Genomic DNA, 14,811 nt, shown 5'->3' with positions numbered 1-14,811 from the left:
TTACTCAGCAGTGCTGTGAATGGGTGAGTGGATGCCACAGCCAAGGAGGCCCTTCCAGCTCCAGCCACAGGAATGGCTGCAGGCCCAGCTCTCTGCCGCCAGCTGCCTCGCACCAAGCCAGTCTGGGCACCACACTGGGTGAAAATAAGAGAACAGTGGCATTCTCACTGGCTTCCCCCTGGGGCAAGACAAGGAACAAGTGTGGCTGCCATCAATAAATGGTACGTCTCATCTCACTTGATGTTAGGCAGGGAGTTACACGTATGCTGGTTGCCACGTGTTCCATCTTCAGTCAGTGGAGCCCTTTGCTGGGGTGACTGCTCTGTTTGTTTGTTTAAGATGGGAAGAATGAGGCTGTGGAAGTGTCTGTTTCTCTCCTTTAATTAGATTTGGCGTCAGGAAGACTCTCAGCTACAAACATCTACTCTGGTCCAATGAAACTTCTCTGAAGCAAATGGTCAGACTGGGTAATCTCAGTGTGTTTGAGTTACTTGGTTAGAAAATCAACAGTATTTTTCCAGCAGGTATGAATCATGTGGCTGGAGAAAGCTCACATCTTTCTGAAGCACAACACAAATGGGGTTTTACTTAAGCAACAAAAGAGTTGTTAAGCAATGTGTACTCTGGCTAGTCTGCATCATCAGTGTCTGCCATGCCATTTGCCCTGACAGTCCCACCCTCCAAAGGAAACACTAAGTGATGCATGCAAGCAGTGGAGGAGATGTGAAATTAGAGCAAGAAGTCTGGTGGACAGGCAGGCATAGAGCTGCATGTGTGCACACTATCTGAGAAAGCAGAATGCACTCAGACAAGGGCAGGGGGCTTTCACTTGTTCCAACTGCCCAGACTGCATTTCTCTGCAGTTTATTCCACTTAATAATTTTAAATGACACGGATGATTAAGTGCACTTCTTGATGACGTTGCCCTGAAACACTGCATTGTGATAGGGGACTATGAGTGGGGGGAAAGTGAAGCTCTGGGACAACAAAACAGAAGGCAAAAATAGGGCATGTCCAGAGTGGTTGCTGGGTGAACTCAATTTCTTTTAGCCCTAATGTAATAATCTGCTAGAGCACAGGGGCACAGTAGATACAAACCTTATCTGTACAGATTTTTCAGATCTATTTTCTATGAGTAGTGTCATCCACTGTACTCCTTTCCAGAGGTTTTTGATTATTCTAAACCTTGAAGTTTTCCTTTTCCCAGTAGAAAAACCCTAAATCTCATCTTCTCGGTTGCATGTATTTTTTAAGACCAAGATCTGAGCCTTGGGTAGCCTATTTTTACTCTAATCACAGTTGCGACCAAGGTCAGTGAAAGCCTGAAGTAGTAACATGGTGTAGGGCCTGTGTACATCTGCAAAACTGGACACTACTGACAATTGGATGAAATTATCCTGAAAAACACTTGTTCTGGTTTGGGCTGGGATGGAGTTGATTTTCTCTGATTCTGCCATTCCCATTTGCGCCACTGAACTTGTGCTGGTATCTTGGACAGTCCTGATAGACAACTACCCGAGTCCCTGGTAGCTTTAATATTTAAATATCTATTTTAACTGCAGCTCTGTGGACTGAGACAATGCTAAGTGATGTACAAACACATACTCCAAGAACTGATGTCTGAAGTCCATGGCCGTGCACCTCTGTGATGTGGCAGAGGGGTGAAACAGCTTTCTCTGAACTTAAGTACTCCACAGAAACCACATTTGACACAACTGAGAGGCAGATGGGGAGCCTACCTACACTGAAGTTAAGAAGCATTCTACAAACACCAGTTTAAATGGAGCAAGAACATCCTTTCTCAGATGAAGGTACGTGCTGTCTCAGATAATGAAGGTCTTTGTCTCTGCAGACTGAGCTCCTCCTTCACGAGGACCGAGGTCATCAGTACTGTCCATCTGTTTGATTCTGAGATCTTCTTGCATCTAGGCCATACTAGGCATGATCCTGATTGCCTCCTTCCACCAAGTGTGGATTCAACTACAGTGTTAATGTAATAAGGCTACTGTCATTAGCACAAGTGCTATTATTTGTTACTACTCATTATGGAAAAAGTCCAACAGCTAAACTTACTTTGAAATCTTGAAGGATGGCTTTGTCTGCATTTGTGAAGAAAGAGGACTGCAAATATGTAAACAAGGAACGGGATAAAATGCATGATCATAAAAGTTAATTCTAAAAAAGTTTCTTGGACTTGCTGGACTTTCTAGGTGACTGCCAGATTGAAGAGTAAATTTCATTTGGAAAACACACAGTGGGGGTGGAGAAGGTTTTTCATTTGTTTGTGTTGTCTGTTAAAATTATACTGTGGTTTCAGAATCATAAATCACAGAGTAGAGCTGGAGCTGTATTAGCCGTACTACATCCACTCCATCCTGCACATAAATTCCCTTTAATCCATTTGTACTGTGTGGTGGAATTAATATGTCCACCTGTATATTCTCCAGTCGGTAAACACAGAGCAGGTGAAATCAGAAGGAAATTTAAATGAGATCAAAAGATATGTTCAAAAGAAGGGCTTAAGCCATCTGGAATCTCTCAGAGCTGCCAGTCACAAACAGGAGACCCGCTGGCATCTTAAGAGGAATTTCTTGCTTCCCTTTCTTCTCAAGCTGGAGGAAGTTCAAATGAACACTCAGCTAACAGTTGGCACTTGCTTTGTGAGGGGATTCATTGTTCTGGGAGGTGAGGTCAGACACAGACTTCAAGGATGTCCAGATTCAAACCCTAAGAGGTTGCTGCTTTTGTTTAGAGAGCTCCTAAACTCAGAAAAAGTGGATTATTCTGTTTTTCCCATTGTTTCTTAACAGACTTTAGCTTGTCCTACATCTTTCTTTAACTGAAGCAGAACAAATCTAGGAAGACCACAGGAAAATTTGTTTGGCATTTTGTTTGGAAAGTCTCTTTACTTAAAAGAAGCAAAATAAACAAAATAAGCCCCAAGCCTTTGATTTCAAAAAGGCTGGGCTGGCTACATGGTATGTAAAGAAGCTATGGACTGCCCTGCTACGACTGGAATAATGCGTGTAATTCCATAACAGAATGAACAGGATTAGAAATCTAAACAAATAGTCTTTAGTCCTAGAGTCAAAATTGCAATTAGAGGGAACCAAGTACTTCAGACAAACATCCAACAATATTTACATATCAGGAAAGGACACTGTGCTCCTCTTCTCCTCTCCCCAGGCCTTTGTGACAGGGTTGGCAAAGGTGTTCTTAATGTGGCACGTATAACATATTCAGAAATGGCTTCATCTCTATCCTGTAGGTGAACTTTGTATATTGAGCTTTATTTTGAAGACTGTATTCAGAAAGACACAGCCCAGGGAAACAGAGACATTTCTTTACAGAAGCCACCAGGGCATTTTTTGTTTGGGGGAAGAAGCAGGACAGTTTGCAGAAGTCTTATGTAGAAGTGGGATTTGACTTTTCTGGTGGACTGACAAAGAAGGGCAAATAGGTCTTCGAGATTGTTTGTCATTTTTCCCAAATTCAGAGACACCCCAAATCTGAGATAAATCTCCATAGTTAATTCTGTGCTGATTTCAACCATATCTGAATGGTCCCAAGTTTACCTTAAAATTTGCCTCTCTTTTATGCTATCTGGCAGCAAGACATACACAGCTTCTACCTCCAGGGGAGAAACATGGATCTCTTAGAGGAAACCCAATCTTGGGTCTGTATCTGTTGCCAGTGCCTACAAGACCTACCACAGCGCTGGGTAACTGGAATGTGCTTAACACTGACTCCCATGCTATGCTCCAGAAGGCAGCACAGCACACAGAGGCATCACAACTGCATGGACAATCAGAAAAGGGTCCCAAAATATCCATCTCTAGCATGTTCCCCAGGATGGTGCGTGCAGTCTTTTGGCTACTTTTATTTTACATCCACGTACTTCAATATAACAGTGTATCTGAATCAGAGACCACATTTTGGAAGAGCACATAAAGCAAAGCAAAAATATCCTTTCACATCTCCAGGAGAGACTTAAGTATACACATTTCTGTCATAACAGAAGGTCACAACAAGCTATGTGTGCTGAGCAGTGTTTCATAGCCCAGGAAGTAATAACTTCAGTTGTAGAAAGCCAGGAAGACTGTACCAGCCACACACATGCCTAGAAAACAGATACCTTCCTCTTTAAAATACATGTTATAAATCCAGATAGAGTTTCACTAGAACACACAAGCATATCCTTCAGCAGCAGATAGAATTAAAATGAAAAACAACCACAACTCACTGCCTTAAAGTGATTCATTCGTTTTGGCTTTTAAATAGAAATGCTATATGCATAGGCAGTGTTCAGCTGGCACTTTAGCAACTGTTGAGCTACGAACAAAGAGCTAGGAAACAAATCCTTTAGTAAGTTCTCTAGCTCCCACTGCTAAAACCACAGATACGGACAAGTAATTGTAAAATGACTTGTCCATATCCTCTAATATGTTGCATAAGATAAAACAGTAAAAAGTCAGACACAAAGAGAGAATGAACAGTATCTGGGTTTATAATCAAGGAGCCCATGAGGCAGAATAGTGCTTGCAGAGGGAGAACTCAGCTGTAGCTGCATGGAAACAGCAACAGATAAAACACATTTGATTAAACTTGAAGCACAGGATGGTAGGTGGAACCTAAACACTGGTTTCAGTCTTGCATTGATACTTCAATGCTCTCTTGATCACCAAGACATAACACTTCTTTCCTTTTTGGGCCTTCAATATTTTTAACTTCAATTTTTAACGTTAAGACGGTTATAGCTTTTCTGTTCTCTGCTATTTTCCATGAGAAGAGAAAAGTCTATTAGTTGCAGCTCAGACTTTGCTACCACGTGAGAGACTCAGTCTTCATCCAGACTTATGGATCAAGACAGAACAATAAGTGAAGCAAGAGCTGTGTTCACAAGCAAAACAAAATAAAGAGCTTACTCACTGCTTCTTATCAGCAGGCCAATATTTAGTTTCCTCCTCTTTAGCAGGGACCCATACCATAGAATGTTACTTCAGAAGACATATGCCATGGCCACAAGTATCCTCACTTTCTCCTCCTTTTCTTGAGCTCCAACAGCTGAATACGATGTATGACAGGGAATATTTCTTGGGCTAATCGTGGTCAACTGTCCTGGCAAAGTACCCTCCAACTTCTTGCTGATCTACAACTGTGAGGGCTGAGCCAGAGAAAGAGAAAGCCACAACACTGTGCAGGCTATGCTCAGCAAAATTCAAAACCACTGCTGTGTTATCAACAGTGTTTCAGTCACAAACCCAAAGCACCTCTCCACGTGGGCTGCTGTGAAGAAGATTTCCTCTTTCCCATCCAGATCCACTACAGCTAAATGGTCTCAGCTCTCTCAGCGTTTCCTCGTAGGAAACATGCTCTAATCTTCTTCATGGCCCTTCACTGGAATCTACCCAGTATGTCCATTTCTTATTCTGAGAGACCAGACTTGTGCCCAGCATTCCAGGTGTGGCCTCATCCCTTCTCGCTAAAGAGAAAGGGTCGTGTTGACCTGCCTAATGCAGCCCAGGACACCACTAGCCCTCTCTGTGGCACGGGCACATTGCTGACTCATGTTCAGCCTGATGTCCACCAGGACTCCCAAGTCCTTTACGACAAAGCTGCTTCCAGCAAGTTGATACGCACCAATGCCTGGGATCTGCAAAACTGCTGCCAAGAACTGGAGAGACAGAGTTGCAGTTATTTACCTGATGGGAACGAAAGAGTTCACAATTTTCAAGTAAAAGAGAAAAAAAGCATCTCAACTACTTTACTGGATACTTTATGATTATGGTAAGATGGTGATGGTGTGTAAAAATGAATGCTTACTCATAACTTGTGTTAAGGATTTAGAAACAGACTTACAGCTCTTGGCTGTACACTGTATCCATATAGCATTCTATCTGCCAACCTACTAGTAGCATTGAAATTCTTCTTCAAGCAACTTCAGAGGACTTCTGACAATTAGAGATCCTGAAGGTCAGTCTCTTTTTGTCTAGAATGCTTTGCTTTGTACAAGCAACTCTAGAGACCTACAAAAGCATATGAAGTTGTGCTGGATGTTGAAAAAAATAATATCTGATTTTCACAAGGGGTGGGTGGTCAGAAAAGTTGTATGCTGTTCCCACGGCAATAGAATTCATGTTTTGATAAGGTCAGGGGTTTGAATGGCAGTTGACTCCTTCAGGACATGTCTGCAGTATTCAGGAAGGAAGAAATACATGTTTCAAGGATCTCATGCTGCAAATATGAGATTTTCCTTCAGTTGGGAGAATCACAGACAACATACAGGCTCAAATACTATATCCAGAATGGAAGGCATTTAGCCCTTCTGTTGACACAGGAGCCATTCACAGAAGTTGGAGGTGGGGTAGCTTAGGAGTCAGCGATTATGATTTGGTTACCTTTGTTCTGAGTAAAGGAATAGAGTCCAAAGAGGTAAACTATATACATCCTCAGGGCCTGAAAAGGGCCAACTTTCTACTAAACTGAAAACAATTGACTGAAGTCAGCTGGGAGATGACTCTAAAAAGAAAGCTGGTAATTAGGAGATATTTAAGAATATTTCACTAGATGCTAAGAAAGCCACAGTACCACAACTGGGAAGAAAGACTGTGCTTGTTACAAAGCCTGACTTGGAAAGAAAGCAAAAGAAGCTGAGCACATTTTTAAGAGAAGAAATGAATGCGAGGATGAATTGATAACAGTGAATACAGATCAGGAAATAGGAAATGTAAAAAGTAACAAGAAAACAAAAGAACAACAGCAACAAAGCAACAACGCGGAGATAGAATTCTATGTTTGGTATGTCTGAGAACATCAAGTGACATTCCTTAATAGATCAAACCAGAGAAGAAGCCTCTAGTGTTATTTAATTACTGAAGAGAAATGATGGCACTGCTGCTTTAGAGGACAGTGTTTTATACTGGACTTGCAAAGAGCTCTGTGGAGAGGAACTGTTTCCAAACACCTTTAAAAATATGTTTAACCTTGAAGATTTCAAAACTCCTGTATTTAGTCTTTAATCTCCCATATCTTTTCTTGTCTCTATTTTCTCTTTTCTTCCCTTAAGCAGCCACGCTCAGTTCTTGTCCTCTTTCTGTCTCCGTCTCATGCCATAGGCTGGCAACTGGTCACATCTCCAGGTCTGATGGAGCACCTGGTCAACACATAGAGAGCATAGTGGTTTCAGGTTGCAAGAAGACAGTTTTCTCCCAGCCTCTCAGGAGCAGCTGGTGGTGACACAGAGCGCTCACCTCTCTCCATTCTTTGTGTCTGTGCTGTGATGTTGGCTGCACCTCCACCTCTGCCAAATACAGCTCAAATGCCCTCACCTGTACCACAAGGTGAGCTCATATGACAGGAAAGCCTTGCTTTAAACAGCTTCAGAAGACTCAGCTGAGTTAACTCTGCATCCTTTAGAAGGAAAGCTAAGCCTTTGGCAAGTGTCTGCTGACACCATTTCTTGCCTAGTGTCATGAGACCCAGAGGGATAACAGGGTCCTCCAGATCCATTTGTCCCTTCCCTGACCATGTGGGAAGCAGACCATCCCTTTGGAGAATGTAGTATAATTAATACTGATCCACATAGGCTAGCAGAAGACAGATCCCAAGGCTGCAAACCACAGGACTGCTTTTTTTTTTACTGGCAACCAGTTAAGGTGTGGTAACCATGGCATGGCATAAATGAATTAGAAACTGAATCAATTAGACATAAACAAAGATGGGAGAATCTCATTCCAGTACTGTAAGATTCTGCAGCCCTGCTCCAGTGTAGTCTCTCAGCAATGACTAAAGGAAGGAGAACATGAAACTGAGAGCCTTAGCAACCACAGACACTGGGAGGTATTATCTGAGTCCTCCAGGCAGTCATCAGATTTTATCTCAGCTGCCAGTCAGTACATTGGATTTATTCTGGTGGAAAACCAGGTTTTCAAATCACCTAAACCCTGAATTCTTCATTTACGTGGCACAGCACAGTTCCCAGGGAAACAAGGAGAAATAATGCCTGCTTGACATTTAGTGGACCTCCTGCAAAGCTCAGCTGGAGGGCTTCTCATGCATTGTTTTAACTCGGTTTCTTCCACCATACAATATTATACCCTACAATAGGTGCACAGTCTGCTCTGATGTGAGCTTCTCTCAGCCTCTATTGTTGAAAGAATTTCTATTTGCCTAAATTAGTTATGTGCTTGCTTGGCCAGGACAAAAAGCATGGAAATTCAGAGATAAGTTGTGAAAATAGACAGTTAAAGACACGGGAAGATATAATTTTACCTCTGTACTTGCATAGGTACTGGAAAGAGTTTCTCTGAGCCACTGATGGATTTCCATTTAGATAAATCATAGAATCAAAGAATCATAGAATCATAGAATCATAGAATCACAGAATCATAGAATCGAAGAATCATAGAATCATAGAATGGCCTGGGTTGAAAAAGACCACAATGATCATCTAGGTTCAACCCCCCTGCCATGGGCAGAGATGCCAACCACTGGACCAGGCTGCCCAGAGCCACATCCAGAGTGGTACATCCATAACTTCCTTGGGAAACTTGTTCCAGTAAACTCAGAAAGTAATTTCTGCACCATGCAATTAGGAAAGACACTTTGCCATTGAAACTGCCATCATCTGAAGGGGTCGTCCATCCCTGGAAATCAGACTTCACACGAAAACAATGTTGGGTGGATTTCTCTGGTGTGGTCTGTTGCAATTCAAAGTGGGTGAACTTATGAATGTGTTAGACAGGAACTCAGACAAGATTGTCATCATGGTCTTTCCTAGTTTCATCATTTATGGTGGAAAATATCAAACTACTCACATAGTTTTGCTTGTCATTGAAATAACTTCCCACAGTTGAACATTTTTTATCAGACTGCAGAAGATTGATTTTCAGGTTCCTCCATAGTTTGCACTCCGAAATATTCCTATCTGTTCTCAGATTTCCCAGCCAACCTCCATTCCATTCTGTCTCTGGCTTCTTCACCTGGCATGAAAAAGGCAGTGTCCTTGATCCATTTTGTTGCTGCTGTTGTTAAAGCTTTGAAATTTGGAAGGAGCTAGAATATTATTCTTGAGTTTAGATTAAATTGAACAGGAAACTAGTTCAGGGTGTCATAAAAGGTAAAGAACACAGCTGTCTGTCTCCTTTTCAGTTCTCAACATTGGGTTGGTAAATCACTGAATGATAAAGTGTGCATTTCTGAAATGCTGGAAGTGGAAGGAGAACTATTGAGACAAGGTAATTATTTACACTTTCATGTCAGCAAAGGGGTTTAGTTAATCTGGATGAAATACGAAGGATGGCCACTGTTTTAAACACATGACACCACAGCCCATAGATAAAATCCAAATCAACTGTATCACTGACTTCATGGCAAAATCTGGGAAAATGGTAAGCATCACTCCAGAAGTACGTGAGCACAAGATGAGCTGGGATCTGGGAAAAGAGGCTTTTTGGGTTGATAGACACTGATGTGTAATTTTTTTCATAGGCAAAAAGATTTACAATGGCATCCTTGACTTCTGGCACCTTCACAACTATTACTTGATACAACATATGTTCTCCCTCCTCAAAGAGGGAATCTGGCTGTTTTTTGAAAGTCTTATTGATGAAGCATAACTGAAGTTGGTTAGTAAGCCCCACAGCTAAGTCAGACTTCTCTATTTTCACTTTACAGATGGGCTTACTGAAGTGGAAAATGTAATGGCTACATAACGTTCATTAATGTTAAACAAAGAGTAAAGAATACTTCATTTATGACATTGGCACCATTTACATGGTTCCAAGGACTTAGGAAACGTGAAGAAAAATTATTTTATTAATTACAGATGGTGATCCCTACTCAAGTACTTTCCCACCATGCCTGAAACTCCCCTTGAAATCAGCAGGGGATGTCTGCCTCAAAAGAGGCATAATCAAAATCTCAAGCCAAGATCTGTATCCTCTACTGGATAAGTCAGCAGAGACAATTTTACTCTTAAGTTCACAAATATTTTGGTCTTCTCTTGACCACATTTTTTTCATCATGAAGAACTACCTTTCTTTGTTCCAATAAATGATTTTCAACTGAATTTTAAAGAAAAAGTAGAAACTTTACAGTGGGGTTCAGAAACAGGCTAAGCTTAGGGAAATTAGTTGAAGCTAGAAAAGTAATAAACTTATAACATTATGCTTTTAGAAGATTGCACACAATTGAAGAGTTTGTGTACAACTTATGTTTCAAAGGGCAAGGATTAGAACAAAGATTTGTGTCAAGAGAGGCTCGAGAGAAATAAGATTAGTCATATGATATGAAGGACCATCCAGATACTGCGAAAAAGCAGAAAGTTATTACTGACATGCCAGATGCGTGACTGAATGCAGAAAAATCAGGGACAGGGCACATCTTACTGTAAACTAAATTATGTGCTTTTTAAAAGTAAATAAACATATTATAAAATTGATAGTTCCAGCTTTAGCATCAGAGTACAAAAATGCACGATTAATCAAGCCCTGGACAGAACAAAATCCCACAGTTATTACAAAATGGTAAAGGTCTCTCAAAGACAGTGCCAGTTATGGACACTAGAGGTTACCAGCTCATACCCAAGAGGAATCTTTTTTGTTTTGAATTTGTTGGTTTTGAAGCAAAGGAACATTTTTTTATGCTAGTATGTGAGCCTTGAAATGACAGCGGCTGAGTTCAGCTTCTTGTTGCCTTTGGCTCACTGTGACATACCGAACAAGTCAATTAACTTCTCTGTCCCCTTGTCTCTCAAATGATAAAAGATAAAGATTCCATCTTTATAATCTCAGACTGTACAAAAAATTCTTTGGTTGTTATTTACTATCAGTGTCGGACCTGACATAGTGAAATAGCAATTTTGTTGATCTTCCTGTTGTACTGTGATATCACCAACAATAAGAATAGTGATCATGGTATACAGGGATCTAAGCACTCCCCAGCTGTGCAGTTCTTTTCTTAACAAAACAAAATGCAACAAAAGAAGTGAACAAAAAGATTGTTTAATTTAATTTCTTTTACCCTTAGAGTAGCTGATGTAATACTAACAACCATGAGTAACTCAATCATGATTAACTCAGTGGTAACTGCAAGTGATTAAAAAGAAAACTGAAACAGCTTTTCTAGCAGGTAACACTTCAGAAATCTGTCTCTACAAGAGGACTGAAATAAGTTAGCCTATCAAACATTCTGGTAAAGATCAGTATAGCACTTTGTTAATGAGAAGACTGACGAATCAATAGTGTTAAAGATGGAGTGACCCTACTCCACCTCTTGGGAGCTATTTCCTTCATTGTTTCTATCACATCTATTGTGATCTATCATACTGTCATATTATCATACAGTGTCATGAATTATTTAATTAAGTGTTTAATTATAGGTTTCTACCCAAAGCTACAATTAATCATAATACCAAGAAATGATACATGGTGAAGCAAATCGAAGAGTGCAGTGAGAAACAGAGGACCAGGAAGAAAGGTCATGGGCAGAAAGCATGAAATGAAGTGCTCCATTCTTTAAAACAGCAACCACCTGCAGAGGTTCAACCAAGGATGAGGCTTCCACCCTTGCCCTAACAGCAATTGAAGAAAGAGAAGGAGAAGAGACGTACAAAAAAAGAGCTACTTTTTAATGATTCTGGGTCGGAGGGAAGAGATTTAATGACAGAACATAAATTCATAGTACCAGATGTACTGGATTAATTCAAGAGTTCTGCTAGCCAGTTAGTGACCAGAGATATGTAGGGAAGAGTTTAAGAACAGGACACGCTCAGTGACATTTCCCCACTACATTGTTCAGGTCAGTTTGAGACAAATCTCCAACCTACTTACAAACTCTGCTGTGGAGATTTTAATGATTGCACTCCAAAAAAATAAAACTTTCAATACATGCCTCTTTTGCAAGGGATACAAACAGTAAGATTTTATCTGAATTTCTGAAGCAAACATACATGGTGGGAACTAGAATGGGAATCTAATCCAGCACCAGCCAACATGGTTTTTTTGAGGAGCCACAGTGCCTGGAATGACCACTTGTTTTGCTACAGAAACATGCAGGAAACAAAATGCTTGTCTGCCTGTCTGTCTGAATATTGGTGCCTTAGTAACTGGAGGAGAAAGAGGTAGAGATGTTTTTCACATGCAAATGTTATAGAGGAAAGTATCCAGGCAAAGCAATACCAAAGAGAGGACTTGAATTCAGAAGGAGATAGGAGAACATTTGACATGAAATGCAGAAGGACGTTTTTTGGATGGAACTGTGTTTTTGCCACCATTGTAACTGGATCAAATTTCTTTAATGTTGATTCCCAAAAGATGCTCCCTGAGCTTACAAGCCAGCTGCACCTGTCCACCTGGCATGGCTCCCATGTGCAACACGGACAGTGCAGAACACATCAGGAACTCATTCACAGAGCACTGACAGAAACCAACTGCTGTATCTACTGCTTGTATCAGTTTCTTCACTGTATGAAACACGAGACCTTTTGATGTAAAATTTAGGGAGCCTTTGGTGTCTTAGAAGATTAATCTAACAGAAAGCATATGGATGAGAAGTGTGATGCTCATTGGTTAGCGTGCTGATCCTTCTCTCATGAGAGATGTAGAAAGCCTTCTTGATACTCAAAAGAGTCAAGTGCAAATCCCATACTGATAAGAAATGTCCCAAGGGAAGGCAGATAATAAAACCCCATTTCCTTGATGTGTTGTCCTACAATCTTCCTTCTCAGAGCTTTGGCACAGTTTTATGTGAAATTCAAAAGCATGATGTCTTTTTAGGAAATAGGAGACCACCTATAAATCCCTCCAAAATAACCCTTAGTGTTTAGTCCTGTGTGACCAGGACACTGCAGCTACTACAGTAGGAGTTACTTAAAGAAAATCCAAGCACTTTCTTACTTATCTGAACTAAGGCTTAGAAAGGGAAGAGTGGAAAGCAGAAAAGCACAGCCATTACTTGACACCTGAAGATGTACATGATGTGATGCCATACAAAGGCTTGGAGGCAGCTTAAAGCAGTGTAAGATAAGCCTTGCTATTTACCATGTGGTCTGCAGCTTTTCTTGGAGTGGGAACTTCAGGTCTAGCACTTTACAGTGGCTCCTTGCAGTTAATTTCCCAGGACATAAATATGAGACAGCTTGGGGGGCCAAGTCTACTTTCTGGAACAGGTATCATCATCTATTGTTTCAGGAGCAAGACATTCTGGAGAAGACAGAGAGAAAAGCTCCGCAATAGCATAGCATCTTCAAGCCATGTAACAGGGAGCTACCACTGCCCTGGAAAATGGTAACAGAAAATATTTGTCCTTGGACCATTCAGAAATATGTCTATCCTGGGTATACATAGGTAGCTCCAAAGTAATGTCTCATACTTTTTCCATGGAAACAACAAAAGATACAAAGAGGACAATAACACCATTTGATAAAACAAATTCTCAGTTACAAAATACTACTTTTTATGTAGTTACCATCATTAGCTATGCATTTTTGCCAGTGATGAACAAGTGCCTGCCTGTGTGCTGTGTTTGTAAAAGTCTGTATCAGCAGAGGTGCCCCTCACATCCACTGTTGGTTTCCATAAATATTCAGCAAATGTCGATGAATATCAAGTGTGCCATTTTTTCCACATGGAGGAATTCAGTGATACACCTTCACTTTGTGCACCCTTCCATGTCAGAAGCCGCTCTGTTAGACTACTCCTCTGCTGCCATCTCTCATATGGCATCAAAATGGAATGGAGTATTGGTGGGAAAGTTCAGTCTCTGCTGCAATACTACTACTATCTGCCCCTGACGCATGGGGCCAGCATAATAAAATTGGAGGAATACTTTCAGAGCATCCCTTATATATATATATAAGGGATATATATATATATGTATATATATATATATACATCTAGGTATATATGTGCCTATGTCAAATAACACCGGGCATAAAAGAAAACATGCTCAAGTAACAAAGACACTGTGGATTTCTGGATTAGCTTGCACTGAGTCTAGGTGCTCAGTATACAACAGGCAAGCAAGACAGTGGAAACGGGTGGAAAAACTGAGTAATTTGCTTTTGTTATGTTGCTTTGTTCTGTTATTCTTCAGATACTGTCTTTCCTTTCCATTATTCTTATTCCCGTGTTGCAGGACACCTCCTTCTCTGGCATAATCTTTCTTCACCTCACCCACCGACATGCCAGCCTTGCCTTACAACAGCCCTTTTCCTCTTCTGTTTCAGGGGGTGTTTCTGTCAGCTTGTTAGTTAAGTAGAGTTCCTGTGCTGGTAAATTTCCTTTTGGTGCCATTGTGAAATACTGAATAGAATCAGAAATTTCCCTTAAACTGAGCAAACAGTTGGATCCAAGTCAGAAAGCTTTCTATTGAGCCCAGGATGTCTATGAGAAGGAAAGTAAAGAGAGAGATTGTTTTCTGCTGAAGTCACAGCAAGCAATTGACTTATGACTTATTGCAGAAAAGAAGGGTGAAGTTTAGAGCAAAATGAGAGCTTACGTACCCATTTTTCTTCAAACTAAAAGCCACACCATCACATCAGAACTTCTCTATTCCTTAATGACTTCATTATTAATCTCTGTATTGTATTCTTGCCAGTCCTATCACACTTTGAACATCTCTGAGCATCCCAATTCGGGAGATTAGTTCACTTCTGTCTTTGTTGGGAGCAAGAACAATCAACAAAAAAGCACAATTTTTTTCTAAGAAGGACCAAAGCCCTCCTCAGCTTTCAGCTGAATCAGTGTAGCTATTTTGTGGACAAATGAAGTTTTTGTTGTACTGAGCCCTCAGCCTCCAGTTAGTAAAAGC

Source organism: Lagopus muta, chromosome 1, assembly GCF_023343835.1.
Source record: "Lagopus muta isolate bLagMut1 chromosome 1, bLagMut1 primary, whole genome shotgun sequence".
Taxonomy (NCBI): Eukaryota; Metazoa; Chordata; class Aves; order Galliformes; family Phasianidae; genus Lagopus; species Lagopus muta.
Note: the sequence above shows the minus strand (reverse complement) of the source record.